At 39.7% G+C, this 14679-nt stretch overlaps 1 long non-coding RNA gene and 1 pseudogene across 1 annotated transcript in view; one reads left to right on the top strand and one right to left on the bottom strand.

The window, feature by feature from the left end:
• Positions 1–14679, bottom strand: part of LOC133665394 (uncharacterized) — a 707793-nt gene that overhangs the window by 551904 nt on the left and 141210 nt on the right. The gene's annotated exons all lie outside the window — the stretch shown is intronic.
• Positions 1–14679, top strand: part of LOC133665234 (obg-like ATPase 1) — a 207555-nt pseudogene that overhangs the window by 108842 nt on the left and 84034 nt on the right.

Below are 14679 nucleotides of genomic sequence, written 5' to 3'. Positions count from 1 at the left end.
GTATGCTTTTAAAACGCTGTATTTATTAATTAAAACAAGTGCATTTGAAATAGCAGGAAAAAAAATAGTGCTGACATTGCAATTCATAATAGCACTATTAACAGTAATTTTAATAGTTTAAACAATTTTAAACATTTAACTAATTCCTTTACAGAATAAACACATTTGCAAAAACAAACATTAACATACTATTGGTTGTATTTTATGAAAATAATATTACCACAGAGTTGAGAAGGAGCAAAGATCTTCAATATTTGTATGTGAAAATCACAAATAAATCTTCTGGGGGAGGATGACACCCCTAAAGGGGTTTGGTTTACAAACTTTCTGCCCCACCTAAAACAAAATTCACCAGCCGCCACTGATTATGATGCATTCTCATTTTAGGCAAAATATAAGACAATACCTTCTTAAGAGTATAATTGTAACCAGGAATAAGTCTTCAAGTAACAATATTCAAATACTGACATTGTTGGGTAAAACAGCATTTGGTTTTATTCTGAATGTAGTGAAACAAATTGGTGGTTTTAGCTGATATAAAGACTTTCAGGTGTTTATATATGTTTAAGTATTTGGCAGACGCTTTTATCCAAAGCGACATACATAAAAAATACATACATAACAATCACTGTAAACATGATCATTTAAGGGAAGAATGTAATACAAAATATCAATACAAAGTGTCACGACAGAATAAACTCTCTGCTGCTGCAGCAACAGAGATATGGTCTATAGGTCCTGAACATATATAGATATCTAATGTATTCATACATTGTTTATGTAGGATATACACATGTATATATAACCTAATCATATTGTTTCTTCAATTTAAAAATAGTTTACCGTTTTTTCCCCCTTCTCTGGGATTATATTCCCAGTTTTGATCTCGGACGTCTGGTCACTTATAGCGTATAAGAATATTATATTACTGTTAAGCAAACTATGAATAACAAAAATTGCCAAAACATGTGTCCGTTATCATAGCTACACGTATGACAAAAAACCGCGTGAAAATCAGTGGTATTCAGTGAGGTAAAATGAATTAAATGCGCTGACAGTTCATTGCTCCTGCCAAATGAATTGCACTGAGTGGAGCGGATCACCACTCCAAGATGGCGGCCCTGCGTCTCGTCTGCGCCAGTAGGCAGTAGCACTCGATGCTGCGTACCCTTAAAACATGTATATGGTTATAACGTTAGCAGTGAGTTTACAGCCTCACTGATTTAACTACACAGCAAATAAAAGTCATGTTACTTAGCCAATAAACGTTATCTTACATTCAAAACTTACCCTTCTTTGTGCAACTTCAAATGTCGAACAAAGTTGGAAGTTGTTGCGTCTCCGTCTGTAATATTCGAACTGCGTGATTTGCATACGCAATTCGTTTTTTGTTGACCAAGTCGTAGTTTTTATACCCGAACGAAACCAACTTTGGCATAATTGTTTCTCACTGCCACATTGTTTGACAACTCATGTTCGGTGGTTGTCCTGCAATTTGATTGGATGAATGCTGTGTGATGAAAACAACGTATAACTAATTTGATTGGCTGTTGTACTGAGAGCACACACGCTGACAAGCAGCACACACGCTTATAGACAGACAGACACGTACAAAATGAAAGATACGGAGCGCTCCCAAATAACTTTTTAAGCTTTGGGTTTTGGGGAAAGTAGCAAGTCATGTCAAGTCAAAAGGCTCAAGTCCAAGTGAAGTCACAAGTCATTGATGTTAAAGTCTAAGTCGAGTTGCAAGTCTCTTTACATTTTGTCAAGTCGAGTTTAAAGTCATCAAATTTATGACTCGAGTCTGACTCGAGTCCAAGTCATGTGACTCGAGTCCACACCTCTGGTATAGAGTGTATTTCTTTAAAGTTAAGACTAGTTTAAAGTTATCTTCATTGAAAAGTACAGTGCTTTTCCTTAAAAAATAAGGACATTTCAATGTGACCCCAAACTTTTGAACGGTAGTGTATATATATATATATATATATATATATATATATATATATATATATATATATATATATATATATATATATATATATATATATATATATATATATATATATATATATATATATATATATATATATATATATATATATATAGTACAGTAATGAAAACACAGTTGTTCTACTAACTGTACTGTACTTGCTGCTTACTTAAAAAAAAAATAACACTTACCTTTCACTATTTGAGTAGCTTTTGTTCTGCCATTTGAGTACTGGCGAGCGATCTCTGAATCCGGGAACATATCCTTCTCGGATTTGTTGAAAACATCCGCAAATGAGAACGGGATCTTGCTTGCAAGGTGGCCCATAATACTGCGTTGCTGCCGCCTTGTGCTTCTCTGACCGTTCATGAGTGACTATATCCATTCGGCCACTGTGTTATGGGTTATAGATAAACCTATGGATAACGGAGACATATATAATAGTCTCCAATTTCAGGTGAGAGGACGCTAAAGGCACGCCCCTAATATTGTTTGTCCAGCTGGAAATTTTGGATATGATAACTTGCCGTAGTTTTGAAGCAATGCATGATGGGAATCCGGATGTTGTGTGTCAGTGTATTAACGTGCCGTGGAAAAAACACACGCTGAGAAATAGCTCCGTGCCTGCCTACTTTATGGGTTATAGATAAACCTATGGATAACGGAGACATATGTAATAGTCTCCTTTTCAGGTGAGAGACGACGCTAAAGGCACGCCCCCAATATAGTTGTCCGGCTGGAAATCGAGAGAAATTCGGGAGAATGGTTGTCCCGGGAGATTTTCAGGAGAGGCACTGAAATTCGGGAGTCTCCCGGAAAATTCGGGAGGGTTGGCAAGTGAGTATAGTTGAAGACTTACGGTCATTAGAAAACGTCACTGAACATCATAATGGCAGCTACACTTTAAATCTTAAACATCTAAAAAAAATTATTTGGGAACGTCCGGCGGGCCAGATTGAAAAGCTCAAGGGGCCGCATGTGGCCCCCGGGCCTTAATTTGCCCAGGTCTGATTTAATGGGTAGGGGAGCAGTACTGTATGTCGTTGTGTATGCAGTCCATATTTACACATTGTTATCATGATTTGATGACCATGCCGCCGTTGTGTTTGCAGGGACAATTTGTCATGGCTTTTTGTCCACATGAATCGTCTTGCAAACAACAACAATAATAGGAAGGCAGCTCACCAGCGGGCGCTCCACGGCGGCAGGCATATGCCTTTGACCCCTGCGGGACCAGCGTGCCTTTCATTAACACCTGCCTGTTAGGAAAGCGCCGCACGGCGGCCGCAAGCTGATGAGGGAAACCCGGAGCGGGTTCAGGCCGTGTCAGCGGCCGTTTGCTGTTTCCATTTCACAGATGATTAATCTCTCTGTGAAGACTTGGGCCGGGCGGGCGGCGTGTGTGCGCCTTCTTCCTGCTGGCTGCACTCTGGCTGCCTTGACTAAAAGGTCTATAGAATTCCTGCAGAGAGAGATGTGCTCAGAGTGAATGCAGCTGGCCGGGGGTCAGCGTGTGGAGCTTTTTTCTGCCATTGTGTAATTGAGGCTCTGGCGAGGTTTTTTTTTCCCCCTCACTTCTTTCAAAAGGCAGTATGATTGTGAAGTGCGCTAAGGGTTTGGGGAGGGGAAAGAGGCAAGGGGGAGTGTTTCAGGGGGTGGGCAAGTTTTTGTATGAAGAGGCATGTCAAGTTGACAGGAACAATAAGAATGTGTTCCGCTAATTTCTGTGAGGCTGGATCAACAATAATAGGCTCCGTTTCTTTAATACAACTTTTATATCGACCTCCCTCCCACTTCCCACCCTTTTCCGCTTCCACATCCTGTCAAGAACCAGACTCGACTGGGGTCTCGAGGACCTCGCCGATGCTGCTGGGATTGCTGAATATTTTTTATCCAAGAAGAATGAATAATTAGTTCTGTGAATACTCAGCTTGGCTACATTGTTTAAAGTGCCTGAGGAAGAATCTGTAATTTACACCTAACGAACCAACTTCCAATTAGCTCCCCGCTCTTTCCAATTTTGCCCGAACCCCCGTGCCCATTCGCTGCTTATGCTTCAACTGTCAATGGGGAATATCAATGTTCAAAATTGTGACTGTAGGGCGAGACAACCCAGGGGGAATTTTGTCATGATCTAGTAAGGGGGTCTTGTTCATGCCATCTCTGTCAAAGACTATGTGAGGATAGGATAGGTCTTTTATTGTCATTGCACAAGTACAACGAAACTTTGTTTTCAGCACAAACCCGTTCAAGATTAGACAAACAGTCGAGTTGAGTTGAGTTTGAGTTTATTTGGAACATGCAAGCATACAACATGATACATCACAATTTCCAGTTTCTCTTTTCAACATGTTCGAAAAGGAGTAGGAAGAAGCAGAGCTTATTTAATCCTACCCCTTTTCTTTACATAACAGTTGCTAAAACTTTTTGTTCACTTCCTGTTCACAATTTATTCACAATAAACTCCATAAGTAATCACAATAAAAATAAATAAATAAATAATAGTAATAATTTAATAATAATAATTGGTGAAGTAAGTCATATTTCATATGATGAGATAAGTAAGATTACTTTAAGAATGAATGAATGAATGAATGAATTAAATTGAGAATGTTTGTCATGGTTCTTCTTCTTTGTACTTTGTAAACACTTTAAGTTTGAAGAGTTTCTTGAAGTGGATCATATTCGTACATTGTTTGATTGCTTTGCTTAATCCATTCCATAATTTAATTCCACATACTGATATACTGAAGGTCTTAAGTGTTGTACGTGCATACAAATGTTTTAAATTACGTTTTTCTCTAAGATTATATTTCTCCTCTTTTTTTGAGAAGAATTGTTGTATATTCTTGGGTAGCAGGTTATAGTTTGCTTTGTACATAATTTTAGCTGTTTGCAAATTCACTATGTCATGGAATTTCAGTAATTTTGATTCAATAAATAAAGGGTTTGTATGTTCTCTATATCCAACATTATGTATTATTCTATCTGATCTTTTTTGTAACACCGTTAGTGAATGAAGTGTACTTTTGTAGTTATTTCCCCATATTTCTACACTCAGATATGGTAACACTAGTGAGCAGTAGAGAATATGAAGTGATTTTTGGTCTAGAACATGTTTTGCTTCATTCATTATTGGTGTGTTTCTTGCTACTTTATGTTGTATATTTTTTACGTGAGATTTCCTGTTCAATTTATCATCAATCATTATACCTACAAATTTAGTTTCATTTACTCTTTCAATTTCTACTCCATCTATTTGTATTTGTGTTTGACTTTCCCTTCTACTGTTACCAAATAGCATTATCTTAGTTTTACTGAGATTCAACGATAATCTATTTTTGTCAAACCATCTTTTTAATTTGTTAATTTCTTCTGTTATTATTTGTATTATCTTCTGTGTATTCTCTCCTGAACAAAACGCTGTTGTATCATCCGCAAATAATACTAACTTTAAATCTTTTGTAACTTTATAAATGTCATTTATATAGAGATTGAATAATTTAGGTCCTAGTATTGATCCCTGAGGTACACCACAGGGTATATTTAGCGTTGTAGACGTGTGTTCGCCTAGCTTCACGTATTGTTTCCTGTTTGTTAGATAACTACTTATCCAGTTTAAGACTAACCCTCTGATGCCATATCGTTCTAGTTTTTTGATTAAAATATTGTGATTAATAGTGTCAAATGCTTTAGTTAGATCCATAAACACTGCTGCCGCACATTTTTTACTATTTATTGCATTGGTAATTTCTTCTGTAATTTCAATTAAAGCCATTGAAGTTGAAACATTAGCTCTGTATCCATATTGGTTCTCTTCGAGTATTATATTTTTATTTATGAAACTCTAAACAGTGTACAGGGTTACAGAGCAGGAACGCTGATGGGTCACCACAAGGCGCCCCGTAAAAGATGGGAAAAAGGTAAACGCTGGGGAAGGATGAGTAAAAAAAATCCAATCTAGACTGGGCTCCTAAGGGGGCCCAGTCTGGAGTGGGAAAAAACCTCCATAGCAAAGCACATATACATATTACAACGTACATCTCGAGATATCTAGCAACAGAGGGGAGGGAGTGGGGGGCCATGGTGGCAGGCTGCAGCTCTCAGGCGCTGGCCATCCTTCCGTCACCCCTATGGGATTTGCGTAGTCATTATTTGCATCAGGATGCTTTGTATTTAGGAAATGATTAATATTCTTTTTCATCTATTTAATGCAGGGGTGTCCAAACTTTTTCCACTGAGGGCCGCACACGGAAAAATGTAAGCATGCGGGGGCCATTTTGATATTTTTCATTTTAAAAACCTTAACAAAATATATGGATTTTTTTTTTTAACCTTTAGGGCTCCCGGGGACCATAAAGGGTCTCAGTCATTAAAATGTAAAAACAAGTAAACATTTTTATTTTTTTTATTTAACGCTTACAGTAAATCTCTATATCAACTTCAGGTTGATATAAAGTAAAAAAAAAAAAAAAAGGCTTTATGCCTTTTCTGTCAAAGACAACTTAGTTTTTTATAGTAAAACTGAAATATGCAGTATTTAGTCATTAGAGCCCTAAAAGATCAATAATGCAGGACACCATTGATTTTAATTCTTTAATATTTTTGAGTAATCACAGTGAAAAGTTAAATAAAATCCTACTAAATATATTTGGGATCCAAAAGGTTCCCCATTCATAAAGTGATACATTTTTATTAGGTTTTTTTTACTTTTAACACTTAAATTACGAGATCAACTTCAGATATATCTGTCAAACTATTATTTTGTTTGTATTATACTCTTTTGTCAAATAAAACTTTGATGTTTTTTATGGCAACCACACAATATATGCAATATTTTTTCCACATAAAACATTTTAAAGTGATACTTTTTAAGTAATAATTCATTATAGCATAGATTTTTAGTCTTTTTTTTTTTTTAGCAATGGCAAAAAAAAGAAAAATAAACAAAGACAAAAGAAACAAAACAGCCTGCATGGCAGCTTTGTGTCAACATTGCAACTTTTTCTTGTTAGATTTCACCTCATTCCACTTTTTTTAAATGTTTTTTAAAATTTTTGCAATATTATCAATTTTGCAATTTTTGCAGAATGCATGGCGGGCCGGTAAACAATTAGCTGCGGGCCGCAAATGGCCCCCGGGCCGTACTTTGGACACCCCTGATTTAATGGCTTCTGCCTCATTCTCTTCTCAAACAGGACATCTTGTGCGAAATCAAGATTTGGGTGGTGGATGAAAAAGAAACGCGTACGTAAAAATCTCGACCGGAATGAAAAAGAGGTGAGCCGTCCATATCAGATCCTTGTCATCAGTCCAACTAGTAATACTTGTGTTTCTCTGTCGTACATGCAAATGAGTTCTTCTTTCTTGTTTATACTAAAGCTGGCCTTTAAGTTCTGGTTTCTTACGGTTTGCCTTACTTGTGTTTTTTCTAGATCGGTGCCTGTTTCTCACATTTACACCATAAACCTCTCGGAGGAAGTCTACGTCAGGGAAAAGAACAAATGGTAAGTACTCTGAGGAAAGGATAATCCTCCATTTACAATCCACTCATTAATTTATGAACCGCAGAACGAATAAAAATATGCCTTATTGTACAAACCTTGTCTCAGTGTACATGGAATGTGTGGTTTGGAACATTCAGGAAATATCCACAGTGTTGTCGACACTCTTTCTACCACCCAACCCTTTCCCTTCCGCTGCACGCCAAGAAGATTCACTGATAAGGTAAAGTGAATTTTATTTTTTATTCGTAATCATTTTAATGACCTGGCTTATAATAACAATATCACCAATACTTTGTTAATATTCAAGTCAGAAAATGAAAATTGAGTTTTGTTGGAGGTTTTTGTATGGCTATTCATTGGATTTTATGGGTGGAAATAGTAGTGGCCGGTAAGCGGCCTTTTATTTACCTTTATTTAATATTTAGAAAGCATTGAAATCCTTCCGTCGTCATGTCTTCGACAATGATCGTGAACGATAGACACAATTTCAAATACATTTTTGATTTGTTTGAATCGATTAAGAGTTGTTACAAATAAGAATCGTGATTCATGCCAATAAATGTTGACACCCCGAGTAAGAATAAGTTAAGCTTTAATAGTGTGCTGTGTTTCAACTAGAGATGTCCGATAATGGCTTTTTTGCCGATATACGATATTCCGATATTGTCCAACTCTTAATTACCGATTCCGATATCAGCAGATACTGATATATACAGTTGTGGAATTAACACATTATTATGCCTAATTTTGTTGTGATTCCCTGCTGGATGCATTAAACAATGTAACAAGGTTTTCCAAAATAAATCAACTCAAGTTATGGAAAAAAATGCCAACATGGCACTGCCATATTTATTATTGAAGTCACAAAGTGCATTATTTTTTTTAATATGCCTCAAAACAGCAGCTTGGAATTTGGGACATGCTCTCCCTGAGAGAGCATGAGGAGGTTGAGGTGGGGGCGGGGGTAGCGGGGGGTGTATATTGTAGCGTCCCGGAAGAGTTAGTGCTGCATGGGGTTCTGGGTATTTGTTCTGTTGTGTTTGTGTTGTGCTACGGTGCGGATGTTCTCCCGAAATGTGTTTGTCATTCTTGTTTGGTGTGGGTTCACAGTGTGGCGCGTATTTGTAACAGTGTTAAAGTTGTTTATACGGTCACCCTCAGTGTGACCTGTATGGCTGTTGACCAAGTAGGCCTTGCATTCACTTGTGTGTGTGAAAAGCTGTAGATATTATGTGACTGGGCCGGCACACAAAAGCAGTGCCTTTAAGGTTTATTGGCGCTCTGTACTTCTCCCTACGTCCGTGTACACAGCAGCGTTTTAAAAAGTCATACATTTTACTGTTTGAAACCGATACCGATAATTCTGAAACCGATACCGATAATTTCCGGTATTACATTTTAAAGCATTTATCGGCCGATAATATCGTCAGTCCGATATTATCGGACATCTCTAGTTTCAACCTAACCTACGTAAATATATGATTGATAATACGTGATTGTATGCATGAGTGTATGTACGTTGACAGATTCATATATCCACATTTATCCATAGTTTTGTGTTACTTATTAATTTTCATAGTCATATTACATATAGCTAATGTTCCATATTGTACTCTTTGCTTTTCTAATCATCTCATGACAAAGTGCTTGCACTGGGGATGGCCTTGGGGTGGAAGGCAGAGAGAAGGAATCCTCCTTGCTTTCCTGCAGCCCAACTCTAGATAAGAAGCACAATGAGCATGTGTTTGAGGTGAGACAAGTGAGGGCGGGGGGGGGGGGGGGGGGGGGGGGGATATTGAAGAGGAGAGTGCATTCCGGGATGTTTTCAGATCAATTTGGGCTATGCATTTGTATGTGTTGTACGAGGCTGGTCTCTATTCTCAAATATTTGAAAATAAATTACAAAATACCTATCCTGTGTTTGGTGGTACTTTTGGGTTCAGTTTATATGTCATCTAAGGAACTTGGGACTGACCAGCGTTTTACATCCCACTTGGAGGAACATCTGGTCAAACGCAACAATTTGGGGGCTTCGTCCGAGATGACACGCTGACAATTGGACCTTCTCTTGCAATCTTCTGGACAGACTCACATGGCCAAAACATAATTCAAGGTAAGCAGAACCTTTCTTTTTAGATAAAATATGCATTAGGAGTCTGTCCTGAGGTCTGTAAGTCAAACACAGAATTGTACCCCAGACACAGAGTGGTGATTTTGATAGATTGATTGCATTTTGATTGATTGATTGCATTTTGATAGATTGGTTGCATTTTGCCGTAGCCACCATTGCATAAAAGTTGTGAATACCACTCACGTCATTGTGTCAAGATTACCGTGACGGGCTGCTTCACTGACGAGTAAGCAAATAGTAACGGGTTAGAGTTAGAGGCTATAGCTGCATATTGTACAATAAATTGCACGGGTTAGAGTTAGAGGCTCTAGCTGCGTATTGTACGATAAATTGTACGGGTTAGAGTTAGAGGCTCTAGCTGCGTATTGTACAATAAATTGCACGGGTTAGAGTTAGAGGCTCTAGCTGCGTATTGTACGATAAATTGCACGGGTTAGAGTTAGAGGCTCTAGCTGCGTATTGTACGATAAATTGCACGGGTTAGAGTTAGAGGCTCTAGCTGCGTATTGTACGATAAATTGCACGGGTTAGAGTTAGAAGCTCTAGCTGCGTATTGTACGATAAATCTCAGGGGTTCGAGGCCCCCGAAAAAAAAAATGGACACAATGGCCAAGGAGTGTGACAGACAAGAATGTGATGGCGGCTGGGGAAAATGTGATTAATCATTACTGTGTAATGATCAATTGAATGGACGGTTGTCGACAATGGAACTAGCGGGTTAAAAAAAAAAAAAAAAAAAAAAAAAAAAAGGAGAACGTTCCTTGAAAGGGTTAAGAGGGAGTTTATTATACTCGAAAAGTTGTGAACTCAAACGTCTGGTAAAAAAAAAATTTAAAAAAAAGTAACTGGAAGTTTTATAGTAAAGTGAAACGCAGAGAGTGTGCTGCTGAGTGTGAGTGTGTGTGTGCGGGAGTGCTTACGCATGCTCGTGTGTGTGTGTGCTGCTGAGTGTGTGTGTGTGTGTGTGTGTGTGTGTGTGCGGGAGTGCTTACGCATGCTCGTGTGTGTGCGTGCTGCTGAGTGTGTGTGTGTGCGGGAGTGCTTACGCGTGCTCGTGTGTGTGTGTGCTGCTGAGTGTGTGTGTGTGTGTGTGTGTGTGCGCTGGTGAAAATGGAACACTCAGGGTGAGAATTTAAGAGTTTGGCGTATGATAAAAGTAAACGGGGATTACGTGGAAAAACGAAATGCAGCAAAAGAACCGATGATTAATGACAGAATTGACTGATTGTTTTTTTGTCTGCCGCGCATGCGCAAGACAATTCAAACGACCCGCCCAGACTTTGACTAGGCCACCGCCCCCTACTCCAGTGACAAGAGAAGGAGGTATTAACACGGCCCCTCTAAGATTAATCCTGCCTCCGAAAATTAACCCCTTGTACACGTCTGACCATTTTCTCCGGCAGACATTTTTGACACATGACATTAACACTTTGGACATACTACAATATAAGTCTCTTGCCGATGCATACATGCAAGCCATTGTTGACCTTGCTTTCCCACCTGTACCTCCGGGAGGGAACCTTTGGCCAAACACTTTGGACAAAGTTAACCCTGATATACACGGTGCCAAAAACAATATATGGTAGGACATTTTATTCATCCCATGCAAAATAGGGCTAATGACAGAGCAACAAGGAAATGACTCCTTAATTTACAGATCGCTGAAGATAAAAGGTCAAAAGAACTAATTAGTAAAAAATCAGCTAGGGTATATTCAGCACTGGGTGACCTTGCTTCTGAGTTCCAACAGGTGGAGGAAAGAATCCTCAACAGACGTGCGACCAGACGGTTGGACTCGGGTGGTGGACAACACGGTGCTTCAAAGCCAGTCCGGGGTGGAAACTGTTTCGGCTGTGACCAGCCTGGTCACTGGAGTCGTGACTGTCCGAACATTTCCGAACAGGAAATGTTCCATAGTGCCAAAAAATGAACACAAAAGCGTGGCAAAGGACGCCCACCGCAGGAGCCCCAGCAGGAGATACAGACTGGCCCCCTGCTGGACATGAGTGTCAACGGACAATGTTATCAGTTTGTGATTGACACTGGCGCCACCCATTTGATTCTGAATGCAGAGGTACCAAAGAAACTGTGTGCTTCCTCTTTAACACGCGAAGTCCCAGAGAAGGGTCAATTGACACTTTTACCTAGAAAACACACAAGAGGGTCATTTGACCCCTAGTCCCCCCTGTGGACACTCCTTTTGTTATGAAAATGTGGCTGTTAGTGGCACACGGCAGGGGGCCACTTGAGCCTGTGTGGGGGAGGGGACCTTACAGCTCAAGCTTTAGTTCTGAGGTAGGTTGTGTGTGTTTTTGCAAGGATCAACAGAATGAAGGGATCAACACTCTGACATTTATTGTTAAAAAAAATACAAAACAAAACATATTTACAAAGAATGAAAAAGCAACTGTTTTCCCAGTTTTGGTGTGGAGGGTTGTTGCAGAAGCAATTGTTATTTTTGTGTGCCAAAAATAGTTTAAAAAAAAAAATTTACAAAGAAAAAAGCATATTTACAAAGAATGAAAAACCATGTCCATGTGAACGTGACTGACATACATTTGAGCAGTCACTCACAATCCTGGCACTGCCATTGCTCCTTTCGGCATTTCCCACATGTATAATTTTTCTGTCTACCTAGACAAACTGCCCCTAACAGCCTCATTACCATAACAAAATGAGTGATTAGTGTATTCGGGAAAAGCGTCGGGCCAAATGACCCCTCTCTGGGTCTTCTAGGTAGACAGAAAAATGCTGGGACTTCTATTAAAGGTTGAAGGCTTCGCTGGGGTCACAAGAAGGTTACCTGTCACCAAACCACTTCCGGTTCAGATTGCGGGACACACACTAAAGCACCCCTTCGTGATTGACCTGCACACACCCTGCCAGATTGGTAATGACCTCCTTTACAGACTGTACCCTGACATTCAATATCGCACAGAAGGAACCTTCCTGGTGTTACCTGACGGCTCAACCACCAAGCTGCGACACCACTACCAAGGCTCCTCCATAAGCTCATACCACAGCCTGAAACAACAGGAATGGCTGACATCCAACTGCTCTAACAGTGAAAACCCTGACTGACTGAGATGCTTCCGTGTGTTCTGCCACCCAACTCGCCATATGTTATGATTATTTATATATGTTGGAACTCAAGGTGTGGCTGCTCATGTTGACCTATCTTTGCAACAGCTAGCATGGTATAAGATGGACACAATAGTGTCCCACATTGTTCCCTTGCTCTCTGTCTCGCCTACAAAACCAAAGAACTTAGGTGCAATGATAAGACACGGCGTAGCTGCCAAACATTACACCGACACCCAAATACCACATTTTCAATTGTTTAGGTTTAGCACATAGTTGTGTTAAACACATAACTATGGGCTGCACTTTAGACACCTGTAGGCTACGAGGAGCTAGCAGCTACACAACAGCTGAGCTAAAACGACACATTACACATTTAAGCATATCAAATAATTATAGTTGCTCATTACATACACAAAGTTGCCATGGCAGAAGTCTGATAGAAAGTATTCAGTAACAAACGTGTCCGCATCATTCGACTTTCTACAACATGAGCTTGACTTAATCAATTATTGGGGCCACCAGGTGTGGTAAAATTTCAAAATACTATTGATAAAGCATCCGCCATACGGGTAGTATTTTTCTAGTATTTGTGACAATATAAAATATAAGCATATTTAGTGGAGTTTGAGTTATTTGTGATATTGCTAAGGGGTCCCCTACCCTAACAACACCCCCCAGTGGACCAAAGAGGCTAAAGAGACTATCATTGACCTCAAACATGACTTGTCCTCCGCTACTTGGCTATTAGTTGACCTTTTTCTTAGATGTTTGTGAAAGTGATAGTATTACTAACACAGTCCTTTTTTCAGAAACAGAAGGGGGTGAGTGAGGGTAGATACAGACTCCTTGGAACAAAATCGACAATCATCCGACTCTGACACATTCCATAGTTTTAACGTTTTTCCCGTGGGTAAGAAGTTATAACTAATTTTAATTTGAAAATAACGATTTTACACATCGATAGTATTTTAGTAGATCAAATTTAGAATATGGAGGAGGTGAGGGTGAACCATGTATAGTCTTTGATTTCACTGATATGATCAATACGGTACAAGGGAAAAGGTACGTACTGACTTGTGTTGACAATTACAGTGGTTGGCCGGAAGCAACAACAACCTCAAAAGAGTATGCAATATCAGTAATTAAATGACTTGTGAATGACCTAGTACCCCGACATGGTTTCCCCAAAAATATTAGGTCAGACAACGGCAACCATTTAAAAAAATACTCACTTAGCCTTGGTCGAAAAGGCTTTCGGACTAGAACACAGGTTTGGGGTACCATCCTGAGTCCCAAGGTAAGATTGAAAGGATGGACCAGAACATTAAAAACCAATTGGCTAAAATCTGTGCACAGACCAAATTTAATTGGATTGACATGTTGCAATTAGCGTTAATGATCATTCGAAGGTCCGTGAATAAAACTGTTTTACCGCCCTTTGAGTTTTTCACCCTATGAGCTGCATACTGGTCAGCCATTCACAGGACCAGCAGCCCCCCATGGAAGGAGGACTCAGCGTAAAACCAAAATGGTATTTTACACAAAAAATGCAGAATTTGTGTGCCAGTTCTTCTGTACAGATACGAGGATGACAGCCCGCCACTCCAGATTCCCTTCCGCCCGCTGAGAGGGTCAAGATCTAGGTCATCAAACGCAAGTGGACGGAGCCCGGGTGGACTGGTCCCTTCAAGGTCGTGGAACGGACGTCCCACGCCCTTCGATTGGCTGGTTAAAGGGACACCTGGTACCACCTCTCCCTCTACACTCCTGCTGAAGAACCTGACAGATTACCAGCGGATGTCATTGCTGACATCGCCACTACATCTGCCCCACTCGACCCCCTAGCAGCGCCTTTTGAGCCTGAGGCATCTGAAGAAGAACGGGAGCAGAAAACGACTAATTTTTTAGTGTGTGTGTTAACGAGTTAACACACATAAGGGGTGATTGTGCTAGTAACCTCTCCC

The sequence above is a fragment of the Entelurus aequoreus genome, linkage group LG14 (assembly GCF_033978785.1).
Source record: "Entelurus aequoreus isolate RoL-2023_Sb linkage group LG14, RoL_Eaeq_v1.1, whole genome shotgun sequence".
Classification (NCBI taxonomy): Eukaryota; Metazoa; Chordata; class Actinopteri; order Syngnathiformes; family Syngnathidae; genus Entelurus; species Entelurus aequoreus.
Note: the sequence above shows the minus strand (reverse complement) of the source record. Positions and strands in the feature narration are given on the sequence as shown.